Source organism: Suncus etruscus, chromosome 15 (genome assembly GCF_024139225.1).
Source record: "Suncus etruscus isolate mSunEtr1 chromosome 15, mSunEtr1.pri.cur, whole genome shotgun sequence".
In the NCBI taxonomy this organism is placed as follows: Eukaryota; Metazoa; Chordata; class Mammalia; order Eulipotyphla; family Soricidae; genus Suncus; species Suncus etruscus.
In genome coordinates, this window is record NC_064862.1 from 49,069,556 (window position 1) to 49,089,196 (window position 19,641).

Below are 19,641 nucleotides of genomic sequence, written 5' to 3' on the forward strand. Positions count from 1 at the left end.
CTTTTCAATAATTTTTTAAAATATATCCTGAAAGTCCATGGCAAGGGAAGTTGAGGGATGACGATTATTTATTGACTGCTGGTGGTTCAACTGGAGACACAAAGCCATCTCTTCTCATCTGCTAGGGACAAAGCATAAGTCAATTCTAGAGGTCCAGGGGCAATTGTCCATGAGGTCATGACATCTGGGCTCTTGAATCATTTATCTGGCTCTAACCAGAATTATCTCTGTATCCACTGACATCTTCATGGCTCAGGAGTGTTAAGTAAGGAATAAGGCACTCAGGTGACATGTTCAGGACATGTGTCAAAATGTGACAGGATGGGGCTTCTCGTGCTACTGGGTAAGAGAACACATTTGAACAACTATCACGAAAAGAACTGCATTGCCACTTTCTCCCCCACCACCATATGGTCGCTCCCTCTCAAATCTGATTTATGACTCCTGATTACCACAGATCCTTTGGCTAGGCCGCTTTCCAAATGTCTTCCTACTGTTGAATATCTGGGTGCCAATATTTACCCCAGGGAAAAGTACAGACAAAGGATAATAGTGTCCTCATTACTGCTCCCTCCATCTCCACACCAGGCAGTCTTTCTGGTTTTGTTTTAGTCATCTGGGACAGGAAACCCAGATGAGTTCTTTTCTTTGTCTGGTCTTTAAGTCAAGACAAGTTAGGTTACATTTTCCATAAAAGCAGGGAGATTAAGAAAAAAAAACTTTAAAAACCATATATTTAGCAAAGGCATTATTCACCATTACAGCCCCTCTAGTAGTATCCTAGCAGAACCCTAATAATAAATTGAGAAGTGGATACAAATAAATGGATGTGAGACCAACAGAAATGTGACATTCCCTCTTTAAAATATGAAAAAAATATCCCTGTAAATATGACTGCTCCCCTCAATCATTCTCTTTAATCAGAAATACTCAAGGTGGGCACAGTGGTAGGGTGTTTGCCTTGCATGCAGCTGACTCAGGATGGACTTGGGTTCGATCCCTAGCATCCCATATGGTCCTCCAAGCCTGCCAGGAGAGATTTCTGAGCACAAAGCCAGGAGTGGCCCCTGAGTGTCTCCAGGTGTGGCTCAAAAACCAGAAAATAAATATTTATAAAAATAAAATCTTAAAAAAAGAAATACTCAAAGCATTCAGAATTAAATAACAAACTAAAGATTCTCAGAAGATGTCAAGCACATCTTCTAGTTGAGTTCTTCATATTTTAAAACAAGAAATTTTTTGTATAAAGTTGCCAATATAAAATTATAAGAGAAAAAATAAAAAGGGGAATAAAATGCAAATACAGCTACTCTTGTAAGAGGCACTTTAAGCTATCTGTTTCATGTTTTATTGAGAACAATGCAAAGAAGCATTAGGTTTTCACACTCAATCTGACTCTATTTGGATTGCCTGTGTTAGAAAATATTTATATATGTGTTAATTGTTGGCTTCCAGGTATAAGAATTAATGTTTAAAACATAAAGTAAATTTTCAAAGAACTTGAAATTTTGATGAAATAATCTAATGGAAATTTTAGACTAAGGACATATAATGTAGGGTTCTGAACACAGATGAGAGAAAAGGGAAAAAAAAAGATCATGGAAACAAATGACACAAACCTCTAATTCATGTGGCTTGCAAGTGACACTGTTTTCGGCAAAGAAGTTCAATATAAACTTCCATTGATGAACCAAAATTAGAAATATATATTTTATTTGTAATCTGACCATTCATGTTAAGTGAGAGGGCAAATGACTAGATATATCTGCTTAAAAAACTTAAACAGGGATAAGTATACAGCTGAAATATTTGGCTTTTAAATGCACAGATGTAAACCATAAAATGCATATCATTAAAAGCAGCAATAATAAACTACATCTGTAATTTCAACTTACACCGTTACATACCATAAATAAATAGACATTCTAAAAGTTTGGAGTGATCATGAAAAACCATTGGATTCATCCAGGTTAGTCCACCTCAACCAGAGGAAATTGCAAAATTACTTGCTTTTCCTGTACTTATTTTTCTGTGGTGCTTTATTTAATCCCAGTGATGGGAATATATTCATCTTTACAAGGCCAGAGAAATGTGCTATAGCTCTAAGAATTAAGAAGTGGCAGGTCTCAGACTTAAAAATCTGCTTTTTTTTCTTACTTTTATTTTAGATCCTAGAAAGAAGTCCAAAAGGAGGGGTAAAGAAAATGAATTATTGCTCAGTTCTGAAGATAAACTTCAGTCTTTTATTGTTTGATTTGAATTTTTATTTTGTGTGCCAGTTAGGTAATGCCTAACATGTCTAGAGAAATGACCCTTGGACAAATCTTGAAAATATTTTGGCACATTTATAATCTTTCAATAATCAATGGAAGCCTGGGCATATTCTTGCCCAATTAGTTAATGCTAAAAATAACACAAAGCTTGATAATGACACTTTCCTTCCACAAAATTAATAGTAATAACAACAGTAATAGACCAGTATAGAATATAATGGTGGCAGTGGTAGTAACCCCCTTCAGTTTATTTTCTTTTTTTCGGGGCCACACTTGCTCATGCTCAGGAATCACTCCCCCATGGTACTTGAGGGATATGGTATTGAACCTAGGTCAGTAAACATGCAAAGCAAACACCTGACCTGATGTACTTTTTCACTGGACCCCCTTGGGGTATGTTTAGGCAAAATTTTCAGTATTTTTAGGGACTCAGATATCTTATGGTATCTTATGGTACGTTTAGGCAAAATTTTCAGTATTTTTAGGGACTCAGATATCTACCAAAAACTTGATGATCTGACTTGCTGAATAATATCAAAATCTTCATTCAAAGAGCTATAACTGGTTATAATCTAGCCTGAGAGAACAAAACCACAGGAATATTTTTATTCTTCAGAGAATTAAGACACACTGTCCTCTAAGATGATTTCTATGAAAAGTCTTTAGAATAATTTTAATGTTGATAGATGATGATATTTTTACTCATTAAAAAAGTAGGATTACAAATGAAAAACAAAAGGGTCATGAAAAACAAAAGGATGAAAACAGCATAAAGACATTTGGATTATTACACTCTATATGGCTAACTTCTTCAGACTACTTAAGACAAATTTCTCAGGGAAGGGATCAAAATGTTCCAGCTTCTGTTATTCTACTGGAGAGGCTATGGATCCTTTCTTCAAACCTGAACGTGAGTCGAGCTGGGTACATTATTCTAGGTGAACCCTCCATTTCATTCAGTCTTGTCACAATATCCCACAACTGTCTTCTGGCCTTGAGAGTTTCTTGTGACATGTCTGTTGTAAATCTTAAGGATGTTCCTTTAAATGTAATTTCCCTTTTGGATCTTGCTGCTTTCAGTATCCTATCCCTATCGGTGGAATTTGTCATTGTGACTAGGATGTGTCTTGGGGTGCTTTTTTTTGGATCTCTTTTAGCTGGTACTCTTAGGGCATGCAGGATTTGGTTGCATATAGTCGTTATCTCTGGGAGATTCTTTGTAATGATGTCCTTGATTGTTGATTCTTCCTGGGGATTCTCCTTCTGTGTTTCTGGGACTCCAGTGATTCTTATGTTGTTTCTGTCGAATTTATCCAACATTTCTATTTTCATCTGTTCAAAATCTTCTTTGAGGTTCTTTTCAAATCTCTTTTGTTGTATAGAGTTATTATGCCTCTCATCTTCTAGCTGACTAATTCTTTGTACAGATTTAATGCGATCCCTCTAAAGATACCCATGACATTTTTCAAAGAAGTGGATCAAACACTTCTGAAATTCATTTGGAACAATAAACAGCCATTAATAGCTAAAACAATACTTGGGAAAAGGAATGTGGGAGGTATTACTTACCCTAACTTTAAACTGTATTACAAAGCAATAGTTACTAAAACAGCATGGTATTGGAATAAAGACAGACCCCCAGATCAGTGGAACAGACTTGAGTACTCAGAGAATGTTCCCCAGATATACCGTCACCTAATTTTTGATAAAGGTGCAAGAAATCCTAAAGGGAACAGGGAAGGCCTCTTCAATAAGTGGTGTTGGCACAACTGGCTAGCCATTTGTAAAAAAGCGAATTTAGACCTCCAGTTAACATCATGTACAGAGGTAAAATCCAAATGGATTAAAGACCTAGATAGAAGACCTGAAATCATAAATTATATAGAACAACATGTAGGTCAAATACTCCATGACATTGAGACTAAAGGTATCTTTAAGGAGGAAACCGTACTCTCCAAACAAGTGAAAGCAAAAATAAACAAATGGGATTGTATTAAGCTGAGAAGCTTCTGCACCTCAAAAGAAATAGCCTCCCAATTCTTACCACAGGCTGTGTTCTTTACAGTGACTGTATAGAAAGAGGAGGTACAGTAAATGCACCCCATATACACCTCAACACAGGCCCCTTGCCTGGTCTTTATTGGGAATTGGGGACAAAAAAAAATGTTCCAGTTATCTTTAACATTTTCTTTTGAATTGTCCACATTCTGGAAATGGCATCATTTAACTTCAATTTCTGAGCATGGCTTTTTTAAAATAATTTTTTATTTAAACACAATGGTTACAAACATGTTCATAATTGGGTTTCAGCCATAAAATGCATACCCACCTTCAACAATGTGACTTTCCTGCCCACCCATTTCTCTTCTCCCCTTTCCCCTTCCTGTCTTGAAGACAGGCATTGTATTTCTCTCTTCATCATTGTCATGGTAGTTTTCAGTGTAGTTATTTCTCTAACTGCACTTACTACTATTTGTGGTAAGCTTCATATCATGGACTCGTTCTTCTGGCCCTCATCTTTATTGTCTCTGGTTATTATTTTTTCTTAAATCCCACAGATGAATGAAACTATTCTATGTTTTTCTTTCTTTCTCTGACTTAGTCTTCATATTCATCCATGTATAGGCAAATTTCATGATTTCATTTATTCTAACATTTTTATTTTTATTTTATTTTGGTTTTTGGGCCACACCCGGCATTGCTCAGGGGTTATTCCTGGCTGTCTGCTCAGAAATAGCTCCTGGCAGGCACGGGGGACCATATGGGACACGGGATTCGAATCAACCACCTTAGGTCCTGGATCGGCTGCTTGCAAGGCAAATGCTGCTGTGCTATCTCTCCGGGCCCTTATTCTAACATTTTTCTAACATTTTTTCTGTGTAGTATTCTATTGTGTAGATGTACCACAGTTTCTTTAGCCACTCATATATTGTAGGGCAGCTGGTTTGTTTCCAAATTTTGGCTATTGTAAATAGCACTGCTATGAACATAGGAGTGCAGAGGGCATCAGTGCATTGTGGTTTTTTGTGGTCCTAGGATATATCACTAAAAGTAAATGGCTGAATCATATCAGAGTTCAATGTCCAGTTTTTTTTAAGAAATATCCATATTGTTTTCCAACAAGGCTAGACTAGATATATTATTTACATCAATACAGCAATAAATGAGAGTTTCTTTCTTCCCACATCCATGCCAGCAGTGGTTTTTCTTATTCTTTGTGATGTGTGCCAGTCTCTGTGGCATGAAATGATGGTGCTCTTTGAAAGCAAAATAAATTAACCACCTGAAAGCAAAATAAATTAACCACTTCCTTGTCACCACATCACATTAGTAATACCTATTAGTTCTAGCTTCATTAGCCTGTAAATATTAAGTGTGAGGCATATGTGGTCTTGTGGACTTGTCATAAAATTTGAAGGCCATCATGTTGGCCAAACTTGTTACCACCTTTACCTCAATAGCCTTCAAATTCCTCAACCACAAAGTGGTTTAATTATGGCTAGCTTTTTTGATTGGTGATGGATTATCAAGATAACATTGGAGACCAAGCTCTAAAGCAGATACAGAAAGATAGTATGAAAAAGACAGTTAAATATACTGAATAGACAACATTCCTAACTAATTGTCAATTATTACTGACATTTGGCTGTTTTGTTTTTAAACTTGCTAGTACTACTCAGACTCAGAAATAAAGCATCAGGGGTCAGAGAGATAGCACAGCATTAGGGTGTTTGCCTTGCATGCAGCAGATTCAGGGCAGATGTTGGTTCGAATCCCGGCATCCCATATGATATGGTCCTCCGAGTCTGCCAGGGGTGATTTCTGAGAACAGAACCATGAGTAGCCCCTGAGCACCACTGGGTGTGACCCAAACACCAAAAAAAGGGCATCAATATAACAAAACTAAAACAGGGAAAACAACTTCTGGAAATATTATTTATTGCACCAAAGAACCAAGGCTCTAATGACACTGTGTTAACTCCATAAAGTAAGAACATTTGCACAACTCTCAAATTGGGCCAAGGGCTGTCTTTTAAAGAAAAAAAAACATTAACATGAAAAGTTTATTCTGATCATAAAAAATAAGATCTCGGGCCCGGAGAGATAGCACAGCGGCGTTTGCCTTGCAAGCAGCCGATCTAGGACCAAAGGTGGTTGGTTCGAATCCCGGTGTCCCATATGGTCCCCCGTGCCTGCCAAGAGCTATTTCTGAGCAGATAGCCAGGAGTAATCCCTGAGCACCGCTGGGTGTGGCCCAAAAACCAAAAAAAAAAAAAAATAAGATCTCACTGAAGACTTAAGTGATCAGAATAAGATATTGGGCCAATCCAAAGGCTTTCATTACTTTGATTAAAGAAAGACTACTGGACTACATACATGAATAGACTACTATTTGATTTGATATACCAAAGGAGAATAATTTTCAGCAGCAAAAGAGATATTCTGACTTGTCCTAGAGGTACCAACACTGACATCCCTGCTGGTCTTCACACACATAAAAATATTAAAGCATCACCAACTTCTTTTTAGAAAATTTGGAGGCCTCTCATCATGGGGAGAATGGCAAATGGTCATAGGAAATAAACCTCAGGCCTGTCATTATGTGCAGCTAATGACACTCCAGAAGGCAATATGTAATCACCTTCTCTGGACTAAGTGTTAGTTTTAAGAAAAAAGAAATTGTTCTTTCCAGCTTTCTAATTTTCTATAGTTCTGTTATGACATCATCCTGCAATGTGTATCTCTGACACTGAGGATGGCCTCCATGGGCATACAAGTCATGGATTATGTGACTCTTTACAGTTGTGAGATTATGGATAATTTTATCTAAGAGTGGAGTTACCACAGAAATAAAATGTTGGGGTTAGAGTTATAGTATTCATCTTTTACCACTGATCTCTACAGAGATGCCTAACCAACCAAAACTCCAGGTATGCCAATATTTGGGCTCAATCTCCTAGGGTTTTGTTCAAGTGAGTATAGGCAGCTTCCCCCTATCCTTCTGGACTTTTGGAAGCCCTGGAGCTAGAGCTATATCCCAGTGCTGCTGTCATGTCAGCCATAAACTTGAAATTCCTAGACTGCATGGCTGCATATGTGGCTGAGTGACACCTCCAAATTTTTCAATACTGACAACCCAATGGAAACACACGTAATTAGATGTCATAGAAACATAGAAGCCACCTAATGATAATGAACAAAGCCAATAAAAGGATGATCAAATATCAATGAAGAGCTCGTAAACATTCAGACAACTTAATGACCCCATTGTGAGATATAGTATTTTTCATAACTATTCTTTTTCAATAGTTTTATTTTCCTAATTTTATTCCACCTAGTTGCAAACAATAAATACAAAGTACATTATATTTTGCCTTCCAAGGAAGCAGGCTTGGACATGGATGGGAATCCAGAAATAATGGTAAAGATAATTTTACACTAATGCTGTGATTATTGATGGAATACTAAATGGCAGAAACAACGATTATAAACAACTATGTTAACCAATGTATTTAAATTTAAATATGTATTTAAACCAATGTATTTAAGCCAATGTGTTTAAAAATAAAATAAAATATTGGGGCTATAGCTATAGTACAGTGGGTAGGATTCTTGACTTGTGTGTGGCTGACCCGGATTCAATCCTCAGCATTCCATATGGTCCTTTGAGCACCACCAGGAGTAATTCCTGACTGCAAAGCCAAAACTAAACAGCTTGATATAGTCCTAAAAATAAAGTCCTCCATACCAACACATAAACTATGTTACTGAAACCTTCTTGTCTGCTTACTGGACTGGTACCAACAATTTCTTTTCTAATTTTCAACTCCATTCTTGCCCTTTTCTTACCTTCTACTTCCTCCCAGAAGCATCTTTCTAAGGAGTCAGTTCACAGATAAAGCTCCAAAGAAAATAAACATATTGCCAACAACACAATAAAAAATGCTCAGCAACAAATCCCCAGGATGACAATCCACAAACATTAAGATAACTTATTAAAAATAAGCACTAAAAGGGCTGGGGAGATAGCACAGTGGTAGGGTGTTTGCCTTGCATGCAGCCGATTTAGGACGGACAGTGGCTCAAATTCCAGAATCCCATATGTCTCCCATGCCTGCCAGGAGCCAGGAGCTATTTTTGAGCCCAGAGCCAGGAGTAACCTCGAGTGCTACTGGTTGTGACCCAAAAGCCAAAAAATTAAATTAAATTATAATAAACACTAAGGTAGAACATACATTGAGGATAGAGAATTTGCAGGGCTTATGCACAATTGATGGAACCATAAACTTTGAGACTGCCATAAAAAATACAAATAAAATGAAGATATGGCCCAGTAATGGAACAACTAAATATGGCTTTGTTGTTGTTGTTTGTTTGTTTGTTGGGTTTTTGGTTTGGGGCCATACCCAACAGTGCTCAGTGTTTACTCCTGGCAGGCTCAGGGGATCATTTGGGATGCCAAGGATCAAACACGGGTTGGCTGTGTGCAAGGCAAACACCCTACTCACTGAGCTATCACTCTGGCCCCTAAAAATAGCTTCTGAAAGAGATACTTTATAAATATTAAAGCAATAATTAAGAATTTAAAAACAAAAGAGATCTTAAAGAGATACTTGTATATCCTTTTATCAGCTGAGATTACAGACATTGGGGTACAGATCAATGTGATCCTCTTCTTTATGAATCCTTGTCCCTCAGAATTCATGTACACAATCAAACTCCTAGTCACTATAACTCTGGTGTCATTTGGTATGCATCAATAGAAATAAGAGCAACTACATAAACAGCTTTCTATTCTCTTCATCCTCACCATTATTATTCTCATTACATTACTATAATGGTTAATACCCTAATATTTATAGAATAAATGTCTGTTTACCATCCTGTAGCTCTCATTAGATTCTGAGTATTCAGTGCTAAAAAGTGAATGAGCTGTCAAGCCATGAAAATAACATGAATGATTGGGGCTAGAACAGTGGCGCAGCAGTAGGGCATTTGCCTTGCACGCTGCTGAGATGGGACGGACTGTAGATCAATCCCCCAGCATCCCATATGGCCCCCCAAGCCAGAACCGATTTCTGAGTGCATAGCCATGAGTAACCCTGAGCATCACCAGGTATACCCCCTCCCCCCAAAAAAACAACAAAAAAGAAAATAACATGAAGGAACCCGTAAAACATGATCCTATATGAAAGAGGCCAGTCTGCGATGGCTTAAACTTCTGTATTATTCTGTTTGAAATGTGGAAGAGGAAAACATGATAGTTAAAAATAAAAAATAAATAAAATACAGGTAGATATGAAATAGAAGTGTGGCTTGTTGGAACACAGATTTTTAAGACAGTGAAACTATTATACATGATATATAAAGTTGGAAACATTTATCCAAACTCAAGGAATATATAAAACCAAGAGTAAACCCTAAAATAAAGTCCAGATTTTAGATGATAATGTGTCAATGTAGGTCATCAATTTTAACCAGTGTACCACTCTGGTAGAGAATATTAATAACAAAAACCATGCATGTGTAGGGTACATGGTATCAGATTATGCTTCTACCTTCTGCTCAATTTTCTTGCAAACCTGAAAACTAAACATACCATGAAAATAATATCTTAAGAATAACTGCTAACCTTTTTTGGCCTACTATTTGTATATAGTAGGACATGTTTGTAAATTTAGAATTATTCAACCAGTGTTGTTATCATCTTTTCATCATGAAGGTAAAAACTGCCTTCCAGAAACTTTAAAACAAATCCTCCAAGATTTACAATAACATAACTCTATAAAAATGCTTGAGTAGTATTATATTAACTCCAAATATTTTTTTTATTTTTACATATTTTGTTTTTATTTTATTATTGAGCTATCAATAATCACATGGCATGGTTCCTTCCCATTAATAGTTTTATGTTAACTTCAGAAAATTAAGTACATACACATTGCATATAATAAGTACATTTTAATAAAAGGAAAATGATTGAAAAGTCTATAAACACCATGGAGGGATCAGAGGATCGAGAATCCCTTTAGGCAATAACAGGAAAGCCAACATCAAAAAGACCCAAATAATAAAGGAAAAGAGGCCTTACAAATGTTGAAGTTTTTTGACAATGGCAAGAAAATTTCAACTTGGCCCATACAAATTAAATATTATTGCAGAAATAAAGCAAAGTAATCACTGTGTAGACATTTCTATGTTGTAGCATTAACAAGGATATTAAACTCAAGTAATTAATGTGTTTTAGTGATAGGAGCCAAAGGTCAAAGAGAAGCAAAATGCCCATGAGAGGATGTTAGTAATAGAAATTCAAGTAACAAAGAGACTTCTTTATCCTCTGTTTGCCTGTCTTCCTGCTTTCTAACAGTTGAATAGCTAGAGTAGTTGATTTCAGGTATGACGAATAGATCATTTACATTCATATTCTACCTCTTTCACCCGTAGACCCCTTCTGAAAGTATCAAACTATTTTTTGCAGGCTCCTAGGATATATTTGTGTGATGAGGCATTTAATAAAGATCACTCTGAACATTACTGTCTCAATTGGTTGGTACTTACTTTTAGAGCTCCCTTCCACCATTTAAGGAGCACCCACTGAAATATAGTAAACTGGATTGCTACATAAAAGTAAAAGCAAATGAAAGTTTCAGGTAAAGCAGAGCCATAAATCTAGGACTTTAAGCTCCTCTCCTCAGGCAACTGAAAGCCAATTCGGCATTTCCTCTTACTTGCTGACAGCCTCTTGGGTATTCGAATAGGAAAAGAGTTGAAAACCAGGATTTCCGGTCCAATCTAATACTGGACAACACTTGATGGCTTAAGTAGATTAATAATACGCTGGCTATAGGAATTTTACCTTTCACCACCTTTCACCGTGTACTTTGCTTGCACTTGATCTATAGGGAGGCTGAATGTTGAAGAATCTTTTACCAGACCTGCTCTCATTCAGCACCTCCTCTGACATTGACAACCCAATTTCGGCACCAATCAATCGGCAAGAATTTATTGACTGCTACTCTGTTCCCCTATGCTACCATAAGACACTGGCACACTACTGAAGAAATTGAAAATCAGAAAGTATATTCAGTTTCACAAAGGAAGGGGAATTAAGTTGGAGTGTTAGTGTAAATATCTAAGGGTCAAGTCTATTATCATTAATAGAAAATTCTCAATGTCAGAAGGCCCAAATCATATTGGGAAAAGCTCAAACCTTTGTGGAGAGGAAAACCTAACAGTCTAGAAGATAGACAGATTATGAACATGAAAGCAGCAAAGAGAAATGATTTTTGAGTGGAGGAGGAATAATGTTAGGGAAGGAGAGTCACAGAACTTCTAATAAATAGAGGCCTTACTGGTTCATATGTGGCGACAGCAGTAAGAAAGGACAGAGAGATAGTATAGGACAGATAGATAGTAAGGCACTCGCTCTGCCTACAGTCGACCCAGATTATATCCTTGTCATTGTATATAGTCCCCTGAACACAGGGCCAGGAGAAGCCCTGGAAAATGCTATGTGTATCACAGGAAGGAAGGGAGAAAGGAAAGAAGGGAGGAAGGAGGGAGGGAGGGAGGGAGGGAGGGAGGGAGGGAGGGAGGGAGGGAAGGAAGAATGGAGGAAAGGAGGGAGAGAGGGAAGAAAAGAGGGAAGGAAGGAGAGAAGGAGGGAGGGTGGAAGATAGGAAGGGAAGGGAGAGGGAAGGAGAGAGGATGAGGGAGGGAAAGGGAGGAAGGGAGGAAGGAAAGGAGAGGGGAGGGAAGGAAGGAGGGAAGTAGGGAGGGAGGGGAAGGGAGGGAAGGAGGAAGGGAAGAAAAAGGGAGGGAGGTATAGAAGGAAGGATAGAGGGAGAAATAGGTATGGCTAGAAAAAGAAAACTGGGGGCGGGGCTAGAAATCAGAGTGATAGGATAGCAAGGAGGGTGATTGCTTGCACATGTCACAACCGGTTTAATCCTTTACACTCCATATGGACCCCTAAGTCCCAATAGAAGTGATCCCTGAGCACAGACTCAGGAGTAAACCATGAGCTCTACCAGGTGTGGATCAAAACAAAAACAAAAGAAAGAGACAAGAAAACTAGAAATCATACCCACAAATATGAATTGAACATGTTATGAAATAAGGAAACATGTATAATGTTTATCTCACATGAGATGTAATGAATAACCTGCAATATTTTCCTAAGGTATCTGTCATATAGTAATTACTTAAATACCCATTGAATAAATAAATGGAGAAGTTGGTTAATTAGATAGACTAGAAATACACCTGAAATATATGGATCCAAGCATTTTTAATATGAAAAAATACCACATTTTACTGCATCTGACAAGGTAACCAAATATCCACAAACAAGGGGACCAAGATTTTCTAAGAATTCTTAAACTTATACTACAGAATTATCACAGTGAATCAGAGGCAAACGCTTGCTCTTTTGGTAATCCAGTGAAAGTGTAGGTGAGATGGGAGGAGCAGGAGAAACAGAAAGGGAAAAGACAAAGGAAAGAAGGGGAGACAGAAAGAAATGTAGGGAAGGGGAGAGGGAGGGTAGCTGAGTTAGCAACAAAGATGGCAGAAAAGGAGGAAATTAGGACATGACACACTGGTGTGTAGTGACTGGTGGTTGACTCCTTGAAACTGAGGAACAATGAAGAGCTGAAACTAATATGACAAAAGACAACAAACTGAACAAGATTTCAAGGAAGTCACTTCTGTGTGGAAAAAAAACTATGCTGGTGGCTGGTGTCCTAATATGATCCAGTCTGTCACAGAAGCATGGCAGCATGGGCAGAGACAAGCACCAGTTCACAAACTCATCTAAGGGGTAGAACATTAGCGATGTTGCTGCAGTGGCTGGTATAGGATGAACTAAGTGGCCAGGGGACATGCTCCATAGGAAAAACTGTATCCTGTCAAATGGTGTAGTTGCCTTAGAGCTTGGAGACATGCACCCACCCAACCTCAAGATTCCAGAACCTTTTTTGGATCCACCAGCAGACAACATAGACTTGTAGGATGGGAATCCTGGTCCTTTTGCCAAGTGGGCATCGCACTGGCTCTTATGCATCTAAAATACACACACAGGAATTGTTCTGTGATCATGGTGAATTGTAAACATGAGGAGTTCCATCTAAACAGTGCCTCTACTGCAATATTTTTCTTCTTCCTCCTCCTTACCTTGTAGCTGGGGAAAGGAAAGACTCTTCTGAGCCTTACAAGCCAAGCACATGATTTATAAAGATGGCTGCCCCTTGCTGGCCCTGCTTCAGCCTCAAAAAGAGCAGAAGCAGAAACTTCCCTTCCAGATGTGTAAAGAGGGGAGCAAGTCACTCTATCCTCAGGGGACAAAGCAATGCTTTGAATTTCAAAGGCAGATATCCCAGAGGCTCAGTGAGTCTCACTCCACAAAAACGCTTGATGAATGACCATGGTAGGCATCAACTTTGCAGATTAATGACCAAAAGAGTTTCGTTTATGTCTCAGTGGAAGAGGATAAATTTTCTCTTGGCTTTGAGAATCTGAGGGATTGAGAAACCCAGCTAACCACAGCACCTCTCCCCTCATTCACAGGGCAGTACCATGGATCGTTTACTTTCCACATTCCCTTTCAGCGGGTTTGCATAAATTTAAGCGAAACAGACAGCATGTCTGCGTTCTGCCTCTTTTGCAATATGATGGCCCACCGAGTGATTCGACATTGTCTCTGGGTTGGTGTGTTGGGTGGAAAACCATTGAGGTTTGTTGTGAAATTCATTTGCAAGTCATAATTCAACAAGACATGGAGTGGCTCTTTTCCCAACTTTAGATCAGGCTATTAAGAAGTACTGGCATCAAATTTAAAACGTATGCAGAGGCCAAATTCCCATTCTTGTATGTGTGTGTGTGTTTACTTGTGCATGCATGTATCTTGTAAATAGCTTTGATTCCAAACCCAGAAATTTTAAGGCACAAATTTTAAGCTGAGCCCCCAAACCAGATCTATGATTCCTTCTGCCCACCCCTTTCTCTATCCCTGTAAGTCCTGTGCTTTTCATATGCTGTCAAACATCCTGAACAATATTTCTGTCAGAAGAGAGATTCTTACTCTGCATACTCCTACATTCTAGTTTGCATTATTTATCATAAATATGAACCACTCAAGCACTCTTGAACAACCTACCAGGCCTTATTCTCAGTATTTCTTGAAGACACAAAGGCATAGTAAGACATTACTTCTTTGGAAGAGGTAGTGGTAGAGTCTCTCATGTGGTACTTAGGAGGTCCCTCACAGCCAGTTTGATAATTCAATGCAAAAGCCTAAGTCTGTTCTCTATCCAGAGACATTCTCAAGACAGTATCTGGGGCACCCAGCAGTGCATGTGTAGTGGGGTTGGGGGGTGGAGTTTGAGGGTAATGTGATACCAGGGATAGAACTAGTTTCCTTTGCATGAAAAACATGTATTTTAACTCCTGTTCTGTACCATCCCTATTATATATATGTATATATATATACACACACACACACATACGGTTTTGGGGCCACACCTCGTGACGTTCAGGGGTTACTCCTGGCTATGTGCTCAGAAATTGGTCCTGGCTCGGGGGACCATATGGGACGCAGGGGGATCAAACTGCGGTCTATCATAGGTCAGCCAAGTGCAAGGCAAATGACCTACCGCTGCACCGCTCTGGCCTGTGGCCCCTGTATTTTTAACTCCCCAATCTTCTAAGCACAGAGTATGAGATACTTTACAGTTTCATAGAAACATTAGATGTGAACTAAGAAGACATGTAAAAGTTATGGAGTGTAGCTAAAAGTGGTCTAGTGTTGGATATGAAGACATCAATAAATAAATAAGTTTATCTAGAGTTGATAGTCTGAGGAGAGTGGTGAAAAGAGAAGATTTAAGTATTCTTGATTTGAACTACCTGAATGAAGTCATCCACAAAGAATGCTTTGCTAATGGGGTCCTGTATTCACTCTGTCTGCCATATCTCCCAGAGGAAGACAATCTACAGAGATTTTACATTAGTTTCCTCTTCCCTTCACAACCCCCTTTTTAGATGTAAAGAGCAACTAAGGCTTTCCTTATTTTGTTTCTTTTTTTTTAATTCTCATGGCACCCCTGCTTCAGGTCCATTCACCCAGGGCTAATGGAAATTCTGTATTCCTGGAGTTCCTGGCAGTCTAGAGGATTTTATCTCCAGTTTCTAGGATACTGTCTGTCCACATGTGTGGAAAAATTTCAAATCCACTAATCAACCAACTTAGTTATAACTGCTTGTCCATTAACAGATATTCAGGACAGGGATGGCCCCTGGGTATAAAAATGTTGAAGAATATTGGTCTTGAGAGGGTTTTGTAAAATAAAATTTTTGAAATACAGATGGATATATAATGAAGGCTCTGAGGAGTTAGAGGTAGGAGATATTTCATTTGGGTGAAGGTTGGTTCTAGACCCAAAGAAAAAATATCAAAGTTTCACTTTGCAAATAACTAGACTAGAAGATAATTTAAAACAAGAAATAGATAATGCACATGCCATGTAATGTTTATGAACACTTATTCATTGTACTTTGGTTTCTTATTAAGGACATGGAAGAAATATTTTCTCTTTATAAATTAAAATAGCAAAAATAATAGATAACTACTTTCAAATAAAGAACATCAAGATGCCTCCAAATAGTATGCATATGGTTTTAGAATGACTTCACTCTTACTGATAAGCAGTAAGGAAATCACAAATTATAAAAGTTCTTTTACCATCAGTGATTAAGGTGAGTGATTTCTTTTATTAAGGGACAAACCATCAGAATTTTATTTGATTCCCTACCTGTAAGTAGGACAGACTCAAGAGAAGTGCAACAATGACAAATAGGGTGGCCAGAATTTTAGAAATTTAATGGGGTACATTTATGTGTACCAATATATACCATACAGTGTCACATAATATATGATAAAACTACATGTGTGATTACTTTACCATAAAATAAAAAACATGCTAAATTTTAAAGTATATAGTCTACCACATTACTTACAGTTTAGTTATACTGTTATATAAATCAAAATATTAATTAACAGGTTATTAAATATTAATCAAAAAAGTATGAGAAAAAAGCTAAGTTTTATGTTCTTGTCCTCTGTAACAGCAACTTGTTTTAATGCATTCAATTCTTATTGGGCAGTTAAATATTGTAGCCACTTTAATTGTCTGTTTATATATATATATATATATATATATATATATATATATATATATATATATATATGTGGTGTGTGTGTCTGTGTGTGTGGTATGTATATATTATGTGTGCGCATGTGTATCTTTTAAGTATTTAAATATAAGACTCTTAAGAGAACGAAAATAGGGCCCAGAGAGATAGCACAGCAGCCGATCCAGGACCAAAGGAGGTTGGTTCGAATCCCGGTTTCCCATATAGTCCCCCGCGCCTGCCAGGAGCTATTTCTGAGCAGACAGCCAGAAGTAACCCCTGAGCACCACCAGGTGTGACCCAAAAACCAAAAAAAAAAAAAAAAGAGAGAGAGAGAGAGAGAGAGAGAGAGAGAGCGAAAATAGAACTAATATGGATGTTACCTCTATTATACAAAAATAACACTGATGTTTCTTTCTGTCCTAAGATATATTTTATTATTTATATTTCTGTTTTGAGCAATACTTTTCTGAACTACCTGTGGCACTAAGAACACCCTTCTTTACCTTTCTGTAAAGGTAAACTGAGCATAGTCTAACATGAGATTCTGTTTGACTTGTAGCTACGCCCTTATCAAGACCACATAACCTTATTCTGATGTCAGTCCAAAGTGGTAATGCCAAGCTAAACTTCCTGTCAACAATGCCATCTCAGCCAGAAACACTCCAGAATTTCCTTACGAGAAAGAACAGAATAGGAGACTTGTAGTACTCAGTTGTTGGCTCTTGAAATATGCTCTGCTGCTTTGTAAATACATACATGCTCATTTTGACAGCACAACATTTGTTAATCAGTTCCACTGTTTCTCAAAATTCATCTTAAACACAAGGTCCAATGTGACCATAATTCTAAAACCTTCTAAAGCAGAATGGATGTCATTCTAAGTTAAACTTCCTTTTATTGGAGAAATGGTTTTAAAGCCCTAAGTATTCAAACTCATAAAATATAAGCTGAATTACAGTTTTTCTAAAGAAATTAAGAGATATTTTAAAGTAGCTCTTATCTAGTAATATTTTATTTTTCATAAACAAATTTAATATTTTGAGTTTTTCTTTGAATTTTTCCCATTTTTCACATTAATTCAAATAGTTCAGACTTATTTCTTATGCTTCTATTGTTTCATAATGGGTTGTGAGTTACAGAGAAAGCTTTGATTTCTGTTTAATAATCTTTTGATCTCCTCGTTAATGTATTCTAAAGTAGAACTTGGACTTCATATGTCCCTACATTTTGAATATGACTTGGACTGGACTAATAACATTTTAATAACTTTCTCTGTAAGGCAATAATGATGGTCATTTTGTGGGCACAAATCTAAAAGGAACGATCTGCTTTGATTTCATAAATTTTGTATACATGTCAAAGGATTCTGTCTGTTTCAAGGAAACTAAAATTCATCAAAAACTTGTTATGAAAGTTCAACATCACAGGTAAAAAGACTACACACATTGAAACAACTATATACAAGGTATAAATGATAGTTGGCAGATGCGACACTTACATAGATATTAAACCAATAAATGAAGTTCATGTATGTTATTGATATGATAATACCAATAAGTCCCCATTGTCACTACTTGAAACCCACAGAAAATAGGTCACAATATTAATGAACATAAAAAATTAAAATAGAAATAGCTTTCACACAGCAAAACAGTTCATCCATAGACAAGAAAGATAAGTGGAATACAGGCATTTATAATTACAATAAACTTAATATATATACTTCAGTGCTTCAACTGGATTATAAGAAAAAAATGGTTCATTACAATCATAGTTGTTCACAGAAGAGGAGACAATGAGAATGGTGACTGTGGAAGGTAAGCAACAGATACTGAATCTTATCTGGTACTAGAAACTAGTGTTGATTACAGAACTTACATTTTTGGACTGTTTATATACATATATAAGATTATTATTCATTAATTCATTTTCTCTCTTACATAACCAATGCTGATTGACTGCTTTCAAAAGGAGATGATACCTTCTAAGTTAGGAAAAAATCCAACATATTTTTGGGGGAAAACACTGAAATAATGCTTATGCATTCTTAGTGGAAGCACTAGCAAGGACCATCCTTTCTCATTATTCATAAAATACAACTCCAGTTGTTTGTAGAGCAGTACTTCCCAACATGTAAACAAGACTGTTAATGAGCTGTGTGATGAAAGAGATGTGAGGATTATTGGGATTTAAAAGTGCCTAACAAGGTCTCACAGAGACTTTGATAAGGCTAAATGCAATGAGCTTACAGAGAGATGGGAATCTTGCATTTATTTCCCAACTTATTTGATCAGAAATTTTGCAAATCTTCTCAAAATGTTTCACAAGTATATCCACAAAGTTAAACACATTGAAATAAATATTCAAAATGTTCAAGTGAACCTAAGCTTAGCAAAAGTTTTCAAAGTATGAAACCCATTGACCTGACCTGGGAGAAACAGTTGTCCAACTAGGGCTGAAATGAAGGTATCTAAGAAGAACTAGATATGTAACTTCTTCTGAAATATTTTTATATTATTTTTTTTAAAAAAATACTAACTTGTAAGAGGAGTTAGGAACTGGGAAAGGCAGAATTCTTTAAAGTGAATATTTTAGTTTTGACTGTAATGCTTCACCCCCAGGGAAAAATGTTCAAGGGATTTCCTTCATTTCATACGAGATAGAATTCAGATAGAAACTTTGTATATACCCCCTGAATTTTCAGAGTATAAGTGAACTGTTTGATGGATTACTCCCTTAAAATTAATCATTTAAAAGAAATGAAGATCCTTCTAGGTAGTTCAGCCAAAAAAGGCGTGATTCAAGACTCTAACTATGCCCCAACTCTTAGGAAGTCAAGGACTTTGAATTCTATGGAAAGGAAATAAGGGCCCAGTATAAGATAAAGTATTATTTTGAGGGAGTTTGGGATCCTGCCTTATTGAAGGCAAGGAAAGCACAGCAAAGAGAAGTTTCCAGATGCCCAAGTTGTGGAAGAATTGCAAGTGAGCAGCCTCGGGAGATGGATTTATCGTCATCAAGAGAGTTGTAAGTGAGAAGTCCCCAGCTGCTCATCAAACAGCCTGCAAGAAAAGGGCCCAGGCAAAACATCTGCCACTGGAGAGCAAACTCCTGCCAGATGGGCACCAGCCAAGAAGTTTGCTTCTGCCTCCAACTCCTCTTGCTTCTTCCCATC

General features: G+C 37.3%; 1 protein-coding gene and 1 non-coding gene across 2 annotated transcripts in view; one reads left to right on the plus strand and one right to left on the minus strand.

Annotated features, from left to right (window-relative positions):
• The window catches only part of LRMDA (leucine rich melanocyte differentiation associated), a gene marked incomplete at its 5' end in the record, with an annotated part of 468,042 nt that overhangs the window by 138,194 nt on the left and 310,207 nt on the right, over positions 1-19,641 (minus strand). The gene's annotated exons all lie outside the window — the stretch shown is intronic.
• Positions 4,301-4,434, plus strand: LOC126031984 (small nucleolar RNA SNORA51). Its single transcript, XR_007503786.1, has one exon. It is a non-coding gene; the product is annotated as a small nucleolar RNA SNORA51 (small nucleolar RNA).